Source organism: Rhinolophus hipposideros, assembly GCF_964194185.1.
Source record: "Rhinolophus hipposideros genome assembly, chromosome: X".
NCBI lineage: Eukaryota > Metazoa > Chordata > Mammalia > Chiroptera > Rhinolophidae > Rhinolophus > Rhinolophus hipposideros.
In genome coordinates this window covers 98,286,917-98,300,393 of record NC_138046.1, presented here as the reverse complement: position 1 = coordinate 98,300,393, position 13,477 = coordinate 98,286,917, and the positions used below count along the sequence as shown (strand labels likewise).

General features: G+C 40.2%; 1 protein-coding gene across 3 annotated transcripts in view; it reads left to right on the top strand.

Moving 5' to 3' along the window:
- The first annotated feature begins 4,637 nt into the window (after positions 1 to 4,637).
- The window catches only part of PRRG1 (proline rich and Gla domain 1), a 108,010-nt gene continuing 99,170 nt past the window's right edge, over positions 4,638 to 13,477 (top strand). The window contains exon 1 of one of the 3 annotated variants that reach the window (XM_081043384.1): positions 4,638 to 4,734. The gene's annotated coding sequence lies outside the window, so the exon portion shown is untranslated. Of the gene's footprint in view, positions 4,928 to 13,477 lie in introns of all 3 variants that reach the window. The other 2 variants (XM_081043386.1, XM_081043385.1) reach the window with 2 other exon arrangements.

Sequence of the window (13,477 nt, the reverse complement as noted above, 5' to 3'; positions counted from 1 at the left end):
ACTACACTCAGCTCATGGACCTGCATACATAATACGCTGAGTGCGGTTTCCGGATCCTGGCCTTCCCTTGCAACCAGTTCGGGAAGCAGGAGGAAGGGACCGTTTCCGAGATCAAAGAGTTTGCCGCAGGTTATAACGTCAAATTCAATAAGTACAGCAAGATCTGTGTGAATCAAAGGATGCTCACTGGCAGTGGAAGTGGATGAAAGTCCAGCCCAAGGGGAGGGGCATCCTGGGAAATGCCATCAAATGGAACTTCACCAAATTCCTCATTGACAAGGATGGCTGCTTGGTGAAGTGGTAAGGTACCATGGAAGAGCCCGTCGTCATCCAGAAGGACCTGCCCTGCTACCTGTAACCCCACAAGTGTGTGCCCCCGCCTGAGCCCACTGCCGGTGCCCCTCGGAGGCTTCCACCCGGCACTCATGACAGTCTGCCTGGAAACCAGCCTGCTGGTGGAGCAGACCCGAGAACCTGGCGTGCACTCCTGCCGGAGGAAGGCCCCAAAGCCCAGCCTGGCTTGCGTGGCTCAGCACCCCCACCCCTGGCTGCTTTGTGGGAATAAAACATAAAAAATGGCCTAAAAAATGTGTCTGCCGTACAGAAAGAATAGAAAAGTCCTAGCAGCATGAAAAAGGCAAATACAGAGAATAGCTTAGGATGTATATGACGGGTAAGGGAACGAGTTTGCAAAGATGTGCTAGAGCCAGATAATTAGAAAATTTGATTGTGCTTAGGGAGTTTGTATTTTATGTTAAAGTGGGTTGGAGTCATGAAATGTTTTTAAGAAGTACAGTGGCTTGATCATGTTTGTGTTTATAAATATATCTGGCAGAATTGAGAAGGGTGGATTGGAATTGGGAGAAACTGAAGACAGGGAAACTGGTTGGGAGACCATGTTATAGGTCAGGTAATTGATAATGAATCTGAAGTATGGCAGGAAAGAGGAATTATTATGAGAGACATGTATGAGGTAAAATGAATGAACAACAGAGGACTGAAACTAAGAGGTCGTGAGTGACTTTACCAGTTCTAATCTGTCATGGGGAGCTTAATGATTTCATTAGGAGGGAAAGAAAATGCAGGAGGAAAGGTACAGTTCCGAGGAAAAGTTTAATTTCACTTGTTATAAATTGAGGAGGAATGATCCATTAGTCAGTTGTAACTATAGATCTAAAGATTAGGAGAAGGATGAGGACTAGAGATTTGATTTGCAGGACATTAATAGTTCCTTGATATCAGTCAAAGAGAGAACTGGATCTACCTCCAATTGGTATTCCTTAGAGAGACTGGACTATTGAATGAGGATTAGGCTAAGGTAAGTTGTGAGGCTCCTTCTGGGCCTTTGAGTAACTACTAAGAGGTAAAAGGAGTGGAATAACATGGGATAACAAGGAGATGGGTGCCAGTGAAGTGGATATTTGGAATACCAACTTTGACAGTTTGGTTCTTAAACTTGGCTTTATTTCTTAAATAAGGCATATTGTAAAAAAGTAATTAGGGGAAATTAAGTTCATGTTATGTATTAATTAAAACATTTTGGGGTTTGTGCATGAGAAAACAATTTGAGTTAGCTTCAGTAAAATAAGAGACTTATTAAGAATGCAGTGGTACCTCATAGAAGCCTAGAGTAAGAATGCTACTGTAACCAGGAGGCAGATAACCATTGAAGATTTAGGTTTAGCTCTACTTTGTCTACCTCTTTTGTCTTTCTGTCTCCTCTCTCTTTCCTATCCTCCAGACTTGTTATTCTTACTTCTCCTGATGTCAGAGCTTCTGAGTTGATATGTTATAGGTCCAGATACCCAGTATTACCAATTCCCCCTCCGCATTCTAAATCTCCAGGGAAATTCTCTGATGGGCCCAGCATAGTGAGATTCTCCATCCTGATCTAATTGTGTGTATGTGTTTAGATGGCCAATGGACTCCAGGCCAATTAAATAATATGTTGGGGTAGTTTCTAGACATCAGTCAGTATTTTTTACAAGTGCTCTTTTTTGGGAACCAATGCCTTACACTCTGTTGTTTTTATGAAAATAAAGACTGTGGTAGGGATAATAATGCCCCCTACCCCAATGTCTGTGTGCTAATACCTAGAACCTATGAACATATTATGTTACATGGCAAAGGAATTAAAGGTACAGATAGAATTGAGGTTGCTAATCAGCTGACCTTAAAATAAGATTATTTTGTGTTGTCTGGATGGGCCTAATATAATCACAAGGGTCCTCAAATGTGATAGAGGTAGGCACAATTGTCAGTGTTAGAGTGAATGTCATTACTGGCTTTGAAGATGGAAGGGGGCAATGAACCAAGGAAAGGGCGTGGTGTCTAGAATGTGAAATAGTCAAGAAAAAGGATTCTCCTTTAGAGCCTCCATAAAGGAACTCAACTCTGCTGACACCTTGACTTTAGACCAGTATGACCCTTATAGATTTCTGACCTCTAGAGCTATAATAAATTTGTATTGTATTAAGCCATTAAGTTTGTGGTAATTTTTTTTTTACAGCAGCCACAGAAAACCATTACAGAGACATTATTAAGAAGACTGGTTAATACTTGAATAAGAGAGAGAGAGAAATAAAAGATAATTCCAAGGCTGTATTCCTTAAATACAGTTGCTCCATGTCAAACTTTTTTTTTTTTGTCCAGCACTTTTCTAAAAATCATATCCCCCTACGCTCTGTTTTCATTTAGAATCTTCTCGTCATATTTTCTTCCAACATGTATGTGGTTCCACAAGGGCTATCATTCTTATATCGTACATGCACTTTCTCTCCAAGAATGTTTATGTTACTCAATCTCACCCAGCTGTGCTCTTTATCTGGTGTTGTAGAAATCAGAACTGAGGGAAGAGAGGCACATTCCATCTGGTAACAACTTGGTAGGTATGAGCCCACACACAGTTCATCAGAGGCCATGGTTCTAAGCCTACAGAACATGACTTTCAGAGGTTCTGAAAGAATGACCCTGTCTGAGAGAGACAGGGTTGAGAGACTAACCTGGAATTTGAAGCATTTCACTTACTGCTTCCATTTATTCCTAAGGCCAATCATAGATTTAGCCTTTTGCAACTTGGGTTACACAATAACTTTCTCTTTTTGCTTAAGCCACTTCAATTTACTTTCAGTCACTTCAAACAAAATATCCTGACAAACTCAAATATGAAATAAGAAAATAAACCCAGTAATCAAATGAAAGTTAACAAACATATACACATCTATTATGAATGCAAAAATTACCTTTACTAACCCAGTGGGTTTTTTTTAAAGCATCTTCTGTATCTGAAACATTTTATTAATGAAATGAATAGGAGAAGATCCTACATCCTGGTACTTACAGATTCATCACCCTCCAGAGTCTGTGTCTACATTTACCAGTATACATACCCTCTTGCAATCTATCCTCACTACAATCCCCCTGTGCTTATTTGACAAATGTGAAATAGAAATGAGTTGAAGAATGTCTGGTTTATAAAATATACAAATGGAAGAACCACAAAAGTTAATGGGAAGAATTTCATGATATTAAGCTCTCTAAGGGTGATTACCAGGCTCTTCCCAAAAATGTTCCTGTCACAGTCAAAAAAAGTTGCTGGGAAGGACTATTGCTGTGGCTCTGTCGAAATTCTTTCATTCTTAATAAGCCAAATGTTTCTCGATTCCATCATAAGTAAAGTAAAAAGAAGAAGAAAGGAAAAAATAATTTGGAATAAATCATTTCAGGCCCACAGGCCAATTCACTTTGGATTCACTCAGGTGTTTCTTTTAATAGCTGATCTGAAGGTATGTGAGATCCCACAGCTGACCAGATTCGAAATAGAAAATCACAGAATTTAAAACTAAGCACGCATGCAGCATGGAATAATAATCAAGTTAGGCTTCTTAAAATGCTAAATGCCAGAAAACCTGAGACCATTAGGGCAAAGTCCACACAACAACACTGACTGAATATTCTGTTTCTCAGAGGGATTTTTACAAGGCTCAAATTCCAAGGTGGCCTAAAATGCAGGGTCAAAGATGGGTTTTATTTGACAACCCGTGTTCTTCTTCCCAAGATATTCGATACGTTTGTACAAGGCTCTTTTTAAGAAAAAAAGCAAATTGTTATTACTAAGTCTAGAAACAGCAGCCATAGTTTGTTCTCAGCGAAAGGGCTCAGTTGTAACTGTGGGCACCAGGCACGTTCTGGGCTCCCACACAGCAAATAGGTTAAGTGGGATGCCCTTCACAAGCCCCTCACCTCTGGAGGGCTGACGGCTGCGCGCCATAAGGAGAAATGTGGGGTGGGCGGGTGAGTGTGGGGAGATAGGCATGCAGAAGACTGAAAGGCTGGCGAGGATCCAGGGTGGCTCCAGGGAAAGGCATGGTGGCCCCAGGGGCTGGTTAGCTTGGCGGGGCCAAGCGGGCTTTCCCGAGGGTGAGTGTAGGGGCGCACCAAGTAGCCTCGACGACTTTTCCGCCAGTGTTATAAACAGACCTCAAGAGTGGAAAGGTCCAGCCGGTCGCTCGGAGTTCTTGGTCTTCCGGACTTAGGCGGCGGAGGCCCCGCCCCTCCGTTTCTCACCCATCATGGCCCCGCCCCTCCTCTCCTGGCCCCGCCCGGGCCCCTCCACTTCCCACAGCCCTGCCCAAACGCTCTTGGCTCCCGGTTCCGACTCGGCTTGGCGGAGGTGGGAGCGCGCAGGCGCGGCTGGCGGCTCGCAGGGAGAGGAATAGCGGCGCGGGGCGCTGGGTGAGTGAGGTGGCCAAGCGGGGCTTGCAGCTGAGGAACTAGGTTCCAGCCTTGCGTCCGGGAAGGGCTCGGGGTGTGTGCGGGTGACTGCCCCGGGAGCCTTTGGTCCCGTACGAGGAAACCGGCCAGAGGAGCGGCAGCGGTGTTGGCCGCGCTACCTGAGGGTGTCCGGCCCCGCCGCGTGGAGAGCTGAGTGCGTGCGTGGTGGCGGGAGCGGGTGAGGGTATATGTAAGTCGAAAAATTGAAGGAAAGGGCTCCAAGAGGCTGGCAGTCTGTACTCAGGCTTGGATCGCCTAGGACGCTGGAGGGTGTCCCAGCTTCAAGTTCAGTACCTTCCGCTTGGTGCCCCTGAGCGGCGTCCCGGGCCATCCCTTCCCCCGCGCTACAGTCTCTTGAGTATAGAGTTGCCAGGAACGTTTCTTGTCGCGGGTGGGGATTTCGCGGACGTGGGCTGTCTCCCCAGGCTAGGGCCAAGGAGAGCGTGGCGTTCTTGTGACCTTCCTTCACCCGGCCCCAGAGAATGTGTCCGTCTTCTGGTCCATTGTGCTCAGGGACATTTTAACAAAGGCTAGGACTGTTTTCTAGACAGTGGCGGGTGTCAGCGGGGGCGGATCGGTGGGGGGGGGGTGTCGTACGAGATCGCGGTGCGGCCCCAGGGTCGGGGAACGCAACGGGAGGGGGGCCAGGCCTGGGGGAAGTGGAAGGAAGGAAGAACCTTCCTCTCTTAGTTTTTTCCTTCTTCTCAGTCCACTGATTTTTTGATCAGTGGTAGAAACAGCCTTGAAAGGGGTATGATATGAAATTAGCGTGTGTGTGTGTGTTCAGACTCTGGCTGCAGCGGTTAGTTTTGTAATTGGTCTGTTTGATGTATTTAAGTGTTCCTTCAGGAGAAATGCGAAACTAATGGTATTTAAGAGGACATAATTGAACGAAAGGGTGAAGAGGTGGACTTTCAAAACTTAGAGCTAAATTAATACCGTGTGATAGCCATAGTATAAATAAAGTCAGACTTTGAAGGATGTGAAGGCGCACAAATCAGGATTAGTGAAAAGTTGATTAGGGTGCTGTTGATTGTTTCAGTCAAGAGTGGACTAGTGTGTGTGTGTGTGTGTGTGTGTCTGTGCGCGCGTGCTGCCAAATTCTTGGGCAGACCCATTTTAGAACCCTTAAAAATGATACTGGGAATATAAAACACTAGGGCAAATATTGTAATATTGGCTAAAGCTCCAAGGCTTTCGTTTTCAACAACTTAGGATCTTTATGAAAAGTAATATATATGTTCTTAAGCATAGATGTTGATATTTTTACTCATTTGTTTAAGTTAATACAACAAAAATTGAACTTCCTCCTCCTCCACCCGTTTCCCTTGATTGTGAATCCCATTTTATAAACATTTACTTTCAGATCTGAAATATATTTAAAGCCACAATTCCTCTCCAACCCGTGCATGAAGTGAACAGGATTTCTTCTAGTGTTATTGTCATGTTGCTCTTTCTTTTTCTGTTATTTTACATTAAATGCCTCCAACATTACCAAATTTAGAGAAGGAGGTGTCAGGGATGCCTTTCCCCCTTTCCAGTGGCTAATGAACTCCTATGCACCCCTTCAGACTCAGCCAAATTCACTTCTTGGAAAAATTTGCCAACTCCCTAATATGAATTGATCACTCCCTTTTCTGTTAAACTGATACTTCTGGCCTTATTTCTCACTTGCTACTAGAACCTCAGTCTTCTCTATTACACCAATACCTGGAGTTTCTGGGTATGTAGTAACTGCCTAATAAATGCACTTACAATTAGAGGTTAACAAGTGCTGTTAGAAAGATGTATCATGGAAAGTTCATGGGATAATAGAAGAAATTCAGAATGCTGAAATTATATTTAATATTTGAATAACACTCTTTGGAGTATAGATAAGAAATAAGTATGAAAATATGTTCCCATGTATTAGTTTGTGGTTTATCCTTCTAAAAAAGGTGCAAAACTTTGCAGATATAGGCAAAATAGGCATCAGGAAAAGACCAAATTTAAAAAAAAAGGTAAACTTCTCATATTGAAACTAGTGAAAACGTAACATGAAACAGAGTAATCATTTGTAGAAAGACACATACAGGGTGCTGTTGGAATTAAGGAATTTAAAAGTGAATTAAGCTAGGCAGACAGTATCCTCTGAAGGCTAGTATAACTAAAGAAACTTGTGACCTATTAGACCAATTATAGAGACTAATTAGTTGTATTATAGTTCTTCTAAATCTTAACGTGATTTGAGCATTTGGCTAATGGGTCTTTTCATGTTATAGTGCCTTTGGTAGGCTTGGCCTATTTTTGCCAGCCTGTGTTTGACATTTCTCTGAACTCCACCATGATCACTGGCCTTCCAATCGCCCTTGGCTCTTAACAAGAATTATCTTCCTCTTGCTCCTTACCAATCAAGCTCATCATTCCCACACCTAGATTTCACTCCCTGAAAGGATTCACCCATTGGAGAGAATATTATAAACAAATGATCACTGGGTTTATACGTGAATGGAATTGATAGGTTAGTTTAAAAATTAGTCCAGGTGTCTGTGCCTACAAAGCAGATAACTATTAGTAACTTCTATTCCCCCCCCACACTTCATTTATCCCCTCTCCACCTAAATGTTAAAGCACTTTTTCAAAAAAAAACTTCTACATTCTCTTTGGTCTTTAGACTCATTTACTGAAAAAAAAAATCCAAACCACTGTGATTATAGCTTCCTTCTTAAAATTTTCCTTATTTAGACTTTTTTCCCATATTTCTTCGAATTCTTTGACCAGTCAATCTCAGTTATTTCCACTGAGTCCTCTTCTTAGGGTCTGTCCAAGATTTGCTTTCCCACTAAATCTATGCAAGAAACAATAATATGGTGGTCAAGGGCATGACATTGGAGGCAACATATTAAACTTCTTTCTCTAAGTGTTAGTTTCCTCATCTGTAATATGACAATTATAATACTTATAAGTGAGATCAGGTATATTAACAGCGTACCATAATATCTGGCACATATTAATTGCCCTAAAAATAGTAACTAGTTTTATTTGTAATTCCTGTTTCTGATGAGAAACAATTTCAGTAGCAATGAACTTCAAAATGTGGATGTATTGATGATATCACCTACCCTGGTGGAGCTCCAGTCCTGTGTTTGTAGATTGCTCTCCTATGTCTTCAATGGGTGGCTTAGCACGATGGTTTTCAAACATCAGTGTGCACAATAATCACAAGAATTTGCAGATTTCTGGGTCCCACCCCCAGAGTTTTTGATGTCAGATGGGGCCTGATGATTTTCATTTCTAACAAGATTCTAAATGATAGTGATGCTGTTTGCCCTCAGGTCACACCGGGTGGCACTGATCTAGATGGCAGTCAGACAGAGAGAAAGGGAGGGGAGACCAAAAGACCAAAAAGTTATCAAAGTTAAGATAGGACTATGCTTAAAGTTGGCTTTATCATGTATCATGTAAAGTTTGGAAAGGATAGGTCTAAGAGAACACAATTGGATTTGGTGACCAGGAGCCTTTTTGTTTTGGGTGTGTGTTAGGTGCAGAGGGTTGATTTAATTATATACTTCAGTTGGTGGAATATTGTCATTATCATCACCAGAAAAATATGACAGGTATTTGAGATAGTGGTTCTTAATCTGGGATATGCATTAGTCTCTCTTAAGGAGCTGTTTTCACCAACATACTAAATATATTTATATATTTTTATATATATAACTAACTTTTATAACTTTTAACATATAACTAAATATAAATTTAGTGTCCCTCCTCCCAATGTAAACCCATCAAACCAGAATTTCAGAGTGTGGAACCTGAGCATGAAAAAATTCTAGGAGATTTTGATGGGCACCCTAGTTAAGAACCACCTCTTTGCGCAATCGTGGTCAGGAAGTGGAAGCAGAGAAAAACTAATTTAGGTCTTCGCTCTTTTTTTTCTTAACCTGACTAGAAGTTTATCGATTTTATAGATCTTTTCAAAGAATCAGGTTTTGGTTTTGTTGATTTTTCTCTATTGATTTCTCATTTTCAATTTCATTGATATCTGCTCTAATTTTTATAATTTTTTTATTTTGATTATGTTGAATTAAATTTGCTTGTCTTTTTCTAGTTTTCTAATGTGGAAGCTTAGATTGTTGATTTTAGATCTTCCTTCTTTTCTAATATATGCATTCAACGCTATACATTTCCCTGTAAGCACTGCTTTCACTGCGTCCATCAGCATTTGATAAGTTGTATTTTCATTTAGTTCAAAATATTTTTAAATTTCTCTTGAGAGTTCTTTGACTCCTGTTATTTTAAAAATGAGTTGTTTAATTGCCATGTATTTTGGGATTTTCCAGTTATCTTACTGTTATTGAGTTCTAGTTTAATTCCATTGTGGTCTGAGAGCAGACATTACATGATTTCTATTTTTTTTCATTTGCTAAGGTGTATTTTATGTCCCAGGATGTGGTCTTTTTGAGTATTCCATTGAGGTAGAGAAAAATGTGAATTCTACTCTTGTTGGATGAAGTAGTCTATAGGTATCAGTTATATCCAATTGATGGTGCTGTTCAGTTCAGCTGTGTACTTACTGAATTTATGCCGCCGAATCTATCCATTTCTGTTAGAGGGGTGTTGTAGTCTGCAGCTATAGTAAGGGGTTCATCTATTTTTCCCTGCAGTTCTATCAGTTCTTGCCTCATATATTTTAATGCTTTGTTGTTAGCTGAATACACATTAAGGATTATGTTTTCTTGGAGAATCGACCTCTGTATCATTATGTAATGATCCTTTTTATCCCTGATCAGTTTCCTTGCCCTGAAGTCTGCTCTGTCTAATACTAATATAGCCATTCTTGCTTTCTGTTGATTAGCATGGTATATCTTTCTCCATCCCTTTACTTTTAATCTATATGTGTCTATATTTAAAATCATTTTCTTGTAGATAACATGTAATTGGGTTTTGTTTTTCACCCACTGAGACTGTCTCTGTCTTTTAGTTGATGAATTTAGACCACTGACGTGAAAAGGGATTATTGATATTGCTGGATTAATATCTACCATATTTGTTTACTGTTTTCCATTTATTGCCCTTGTTCTTTGTTCCTGTTTTTGTTTTCCACACTTTTTCTGCCTTCTGTTGTTTGAATTGAGCATTTTATATGATTCTATTAACTCTCATTTCTTAGCATACAATTATGCTTTTTTTTTACTTTGTTTAATGGGTGCTCTAGTGTTTGCAAAATATACATTTCCAACTAATCAAGTTCCACTTTCAAATAATACTGTCCCACTTCATAGGTAATGCAACTACCACATAATAACAAAATATTGCAAATACCTCCCTCCAATTCCTTGTATCATTGTCATTCATTTCACTTATACTTATGCATATTATATGTGTGTGTGTATACACATAGTTAAATATGTTTTTGTTATTTTGAACAAACATCTTTTAGATCAAGTAAGAATAAATAAAATAAAAGTTTTTTAATTTTATCTTTAGTTATTCATTCTTCAATGTACTTCCTTTTATGTAGATCCAAGTTTCTTACCTATATTATTTTCTTTCTCTTTGAAGAACTTCTTTTAACATATCTTGCTAGCAGAATTACTGGAAAAATACTTTCCTCTTTTTTTTTCTTTGTGTGTGTGTGTGTGTGTGTGTGTGTGTGTGTGTGTGTGTGTGTGTGTGAAAGTCTTTATTTCTCCTTCCCTTTTGAAAGATAATTTCTCAGGGTACAAAATTCTCGGTTGGTAGATTTTTTTTTTCTCTCAACACTATAAATATTTCACTTCAGTCCCGTCTTGCTTATGTGGTTTTCTGAAGAGAAGTTGGCTGTAATTCTTATCTTTATTTCTTTATAGGTAAGGTGTTCGCTTTCCCTCTGGCTTCTTTAAATATTTTTTTAATCTTTGATTTTCTACAGATTAGCTATGATGTGCCTCGAAGTACGAGATGTGATCAAAAAATACAGTGAATGTTTAAATAAAAACAGTTATTACAGTAAAAGCCACATTGCCATTAATCCCCCTCAAAATACTTCCCCTTGCTTCAAACACACTTATCCCATTATTCTTGCTACTTTCTGAAGCAGTTCTGGAAGTCCTCTTTCGTGAGTGTCTTTAATTGTGCTGTCGTGGCTGCCTCGATGTCCTGAATCATTTTGACTTTGGGGAAGAGCCAGAAGTCACAAGGTGCCAGATACGGTGAATAACATAGATGAGGACACACTGTAATATTTTTATTTGACAGAAATTGCTGTATACCTGAAACGATGTATGACGCGGAGTGTTGTCATGAGAGAGGATGATTTATGGCACACCTTAAAACACACCTTCTCTCAACTGTAGCTCACACCCGACTGACTGCACTGAACAATTTGAAACTTGTCACACACTGTTACTAAGGTTCAGCGCGCCACTTCCCATATTGAAGATCCCTGCCTTTCTGTTGGATGGCACTCAGCAGCAGCATTCACCGTATTTTGTGATCACAACGGAAAGGCTCCTTGTCACACATTGCTTCAGGTACAGCAATTTCTGTCAAGTAAAAACATTACAGTGTGTCCTCATCTATGTTATTCACCGTATCTGGCACCTTGTGACTTCTGGCTCTTCCCCAAAGTCAAAATGATTCAGGACATCAAGGAAGCCAGGACAGCGCAACTAAAGACACTCATGAAAGAGGACTTTCAGAACTGCTTCAGAAAGTGGCAAGAACAATGGGAAAAGTGTGTTTGAAGCAAGGGGGAGTATTTTGAGGGGGATTAATAGCAATGTGTCTTTTACTGTAATAATTTTTTTTATTGAAACATTCACCGTGTTTGTTGATCACACCTCGTAGTTTGTTTGTTTGTTTAGCATTTATTCTATTTCCCTTCTCTGAGCTTCCTGGATCTGTAATTTGGTTTCTTTTTTTTTTTTTTTTTTTTTTTTTGTTGAGAGCCCACTGGCCCATGTGGGAATCGAACCGGCAGCCTTCGGAGTTAGGAGCATGGAGCTCCAACCGCCTGAGCCACCGGGCCGGCCCTGTAATTTGGTTTCTGACATTTATTGGGAAAATTCTCAGCCATTATTGCTTCAATATCACATCTCTTCTTATCTCTATTTCTTCTTTCTGGTATTTTCATTACACATATGTTACAGCTTTTGTAGTTGTCCTATAGTCCATGGATATTCAGTTTTCTCTTTTCAGTTTTGGAAGTTTCTAGTATATCTTCAGGCTTAGAGATTCTTTCTTCATCCATGTCCAGTCTTCTCATGATCCCCTCAAAGGCATTTTTATTTCTGTTACAGTATGTTTAATTGCTAGCATCTCTGATTGATTCTTTCTTAGACTTTTTATCCCTCTGCCTATATTATCTATCTGTTCTTCCATGTTGTTTACTGTTTCCATTAAAGCCCGTAGCATACTAATCCTGGTATTTTAAAATTCCTCATGTGATAATTTCAACATTCTTATCATATCTGACTCTGGTTTTGATGTTTGTTCAGGCTCTTCAAAGTGTGTGTGTGTGTGTGTGTGTGTGTGCCTTTTTGTATGTCTTGCAATTTTTTGTTGAATAGTGAACACAGAGTACTGAATAAAAGAACTGCAGTAAATAGGTCTTTAATAATGTTGTGGTAAGATGTGCAGGTAGGGGAAGCATTCTTTAGTCCTGTGATTTGGTCTCAGTGTTTGGTGAACCTGTGCCCCTGGACTGTGAAGTTTATCAGTGCCTCTCAGTTTCCCCCCCCCCCCTAAGTGGCACAGGATAGCTAGAGGGCACTGGAGTTGTATATTTTATTTCTCCCGGGTAGGTTAGGCTATGATAAAACCCTAATTTGTTAGGCTCTGGTAAAATAGGTTCTCCTGAGGGCAGCCCTTATTAAAAAGAATGGAATGCTCTGGTGGAATGCTCTGGCATATTTCAAAATGGTTCATTTCCCCGTCCCGCCGTCAGAAGCCCAAGGGGATTTTTCTTCAGTATTTAGTGTGAGAACCAGGTCCAGCTCCTGAAGGTAAAACTCACAAAAGTGTGCCCCCCCTCCACTGATTGAGTCCACTTTAAGAGTTTAATTTTCTGACTTGTCTATACTGTGCCTCAGCAACTGATCAATTATAGTTCAGGTGTTCCTGCCTTGGCACTGGTTCCCTCTGAGGTTTCTGCTCCTGGTCTTCTGCTTGGTGAAGTTTGTGATTCTCTGTATCTGCCTGTCTGTCTCCAGTTTGGGGGGCCAGAGTTTACCCTGTGTCCTCATATCTCTGATAGATTTAGAAAGAGTTGTTTTTTAAGTTTGGTCACCTTTTTTTCTTGTTGTTAGGAGAGAATTGCAACTTCTAAGCTCTTTGCACACCAGATTGGAACTTTAAGTCCCCCTTTGCTTTTCTTGATACTTTACCACCTAACTGTCCCTAAATAGTTTTGCCTGTTTTGAACTTCATATAAATGGGATCATCCATCTATACATACTTCTTTTGCTTGTCATTACAGTTGTGGGATAAATGCATTAGTTTGACACGTCCTAAACATTGATGTGCACATGCATCCCCTGGGGATGTTGTTTAAATGAAGGTTCTGATTTGGGAGGTCTGGGCTGGAGCCTGAAACTCTGCCTTTCTAACAAGCTCCCATGTGATGCTGATGTTTCTCTTCCATAGATAATACTTGGAGTAATGATAAGGCATTCGTTTGTTCCATTTTCAACTGCTTAATATGCTTTGAATAGTTGGTAGTTTACTATCTAGGTTTTCTCCT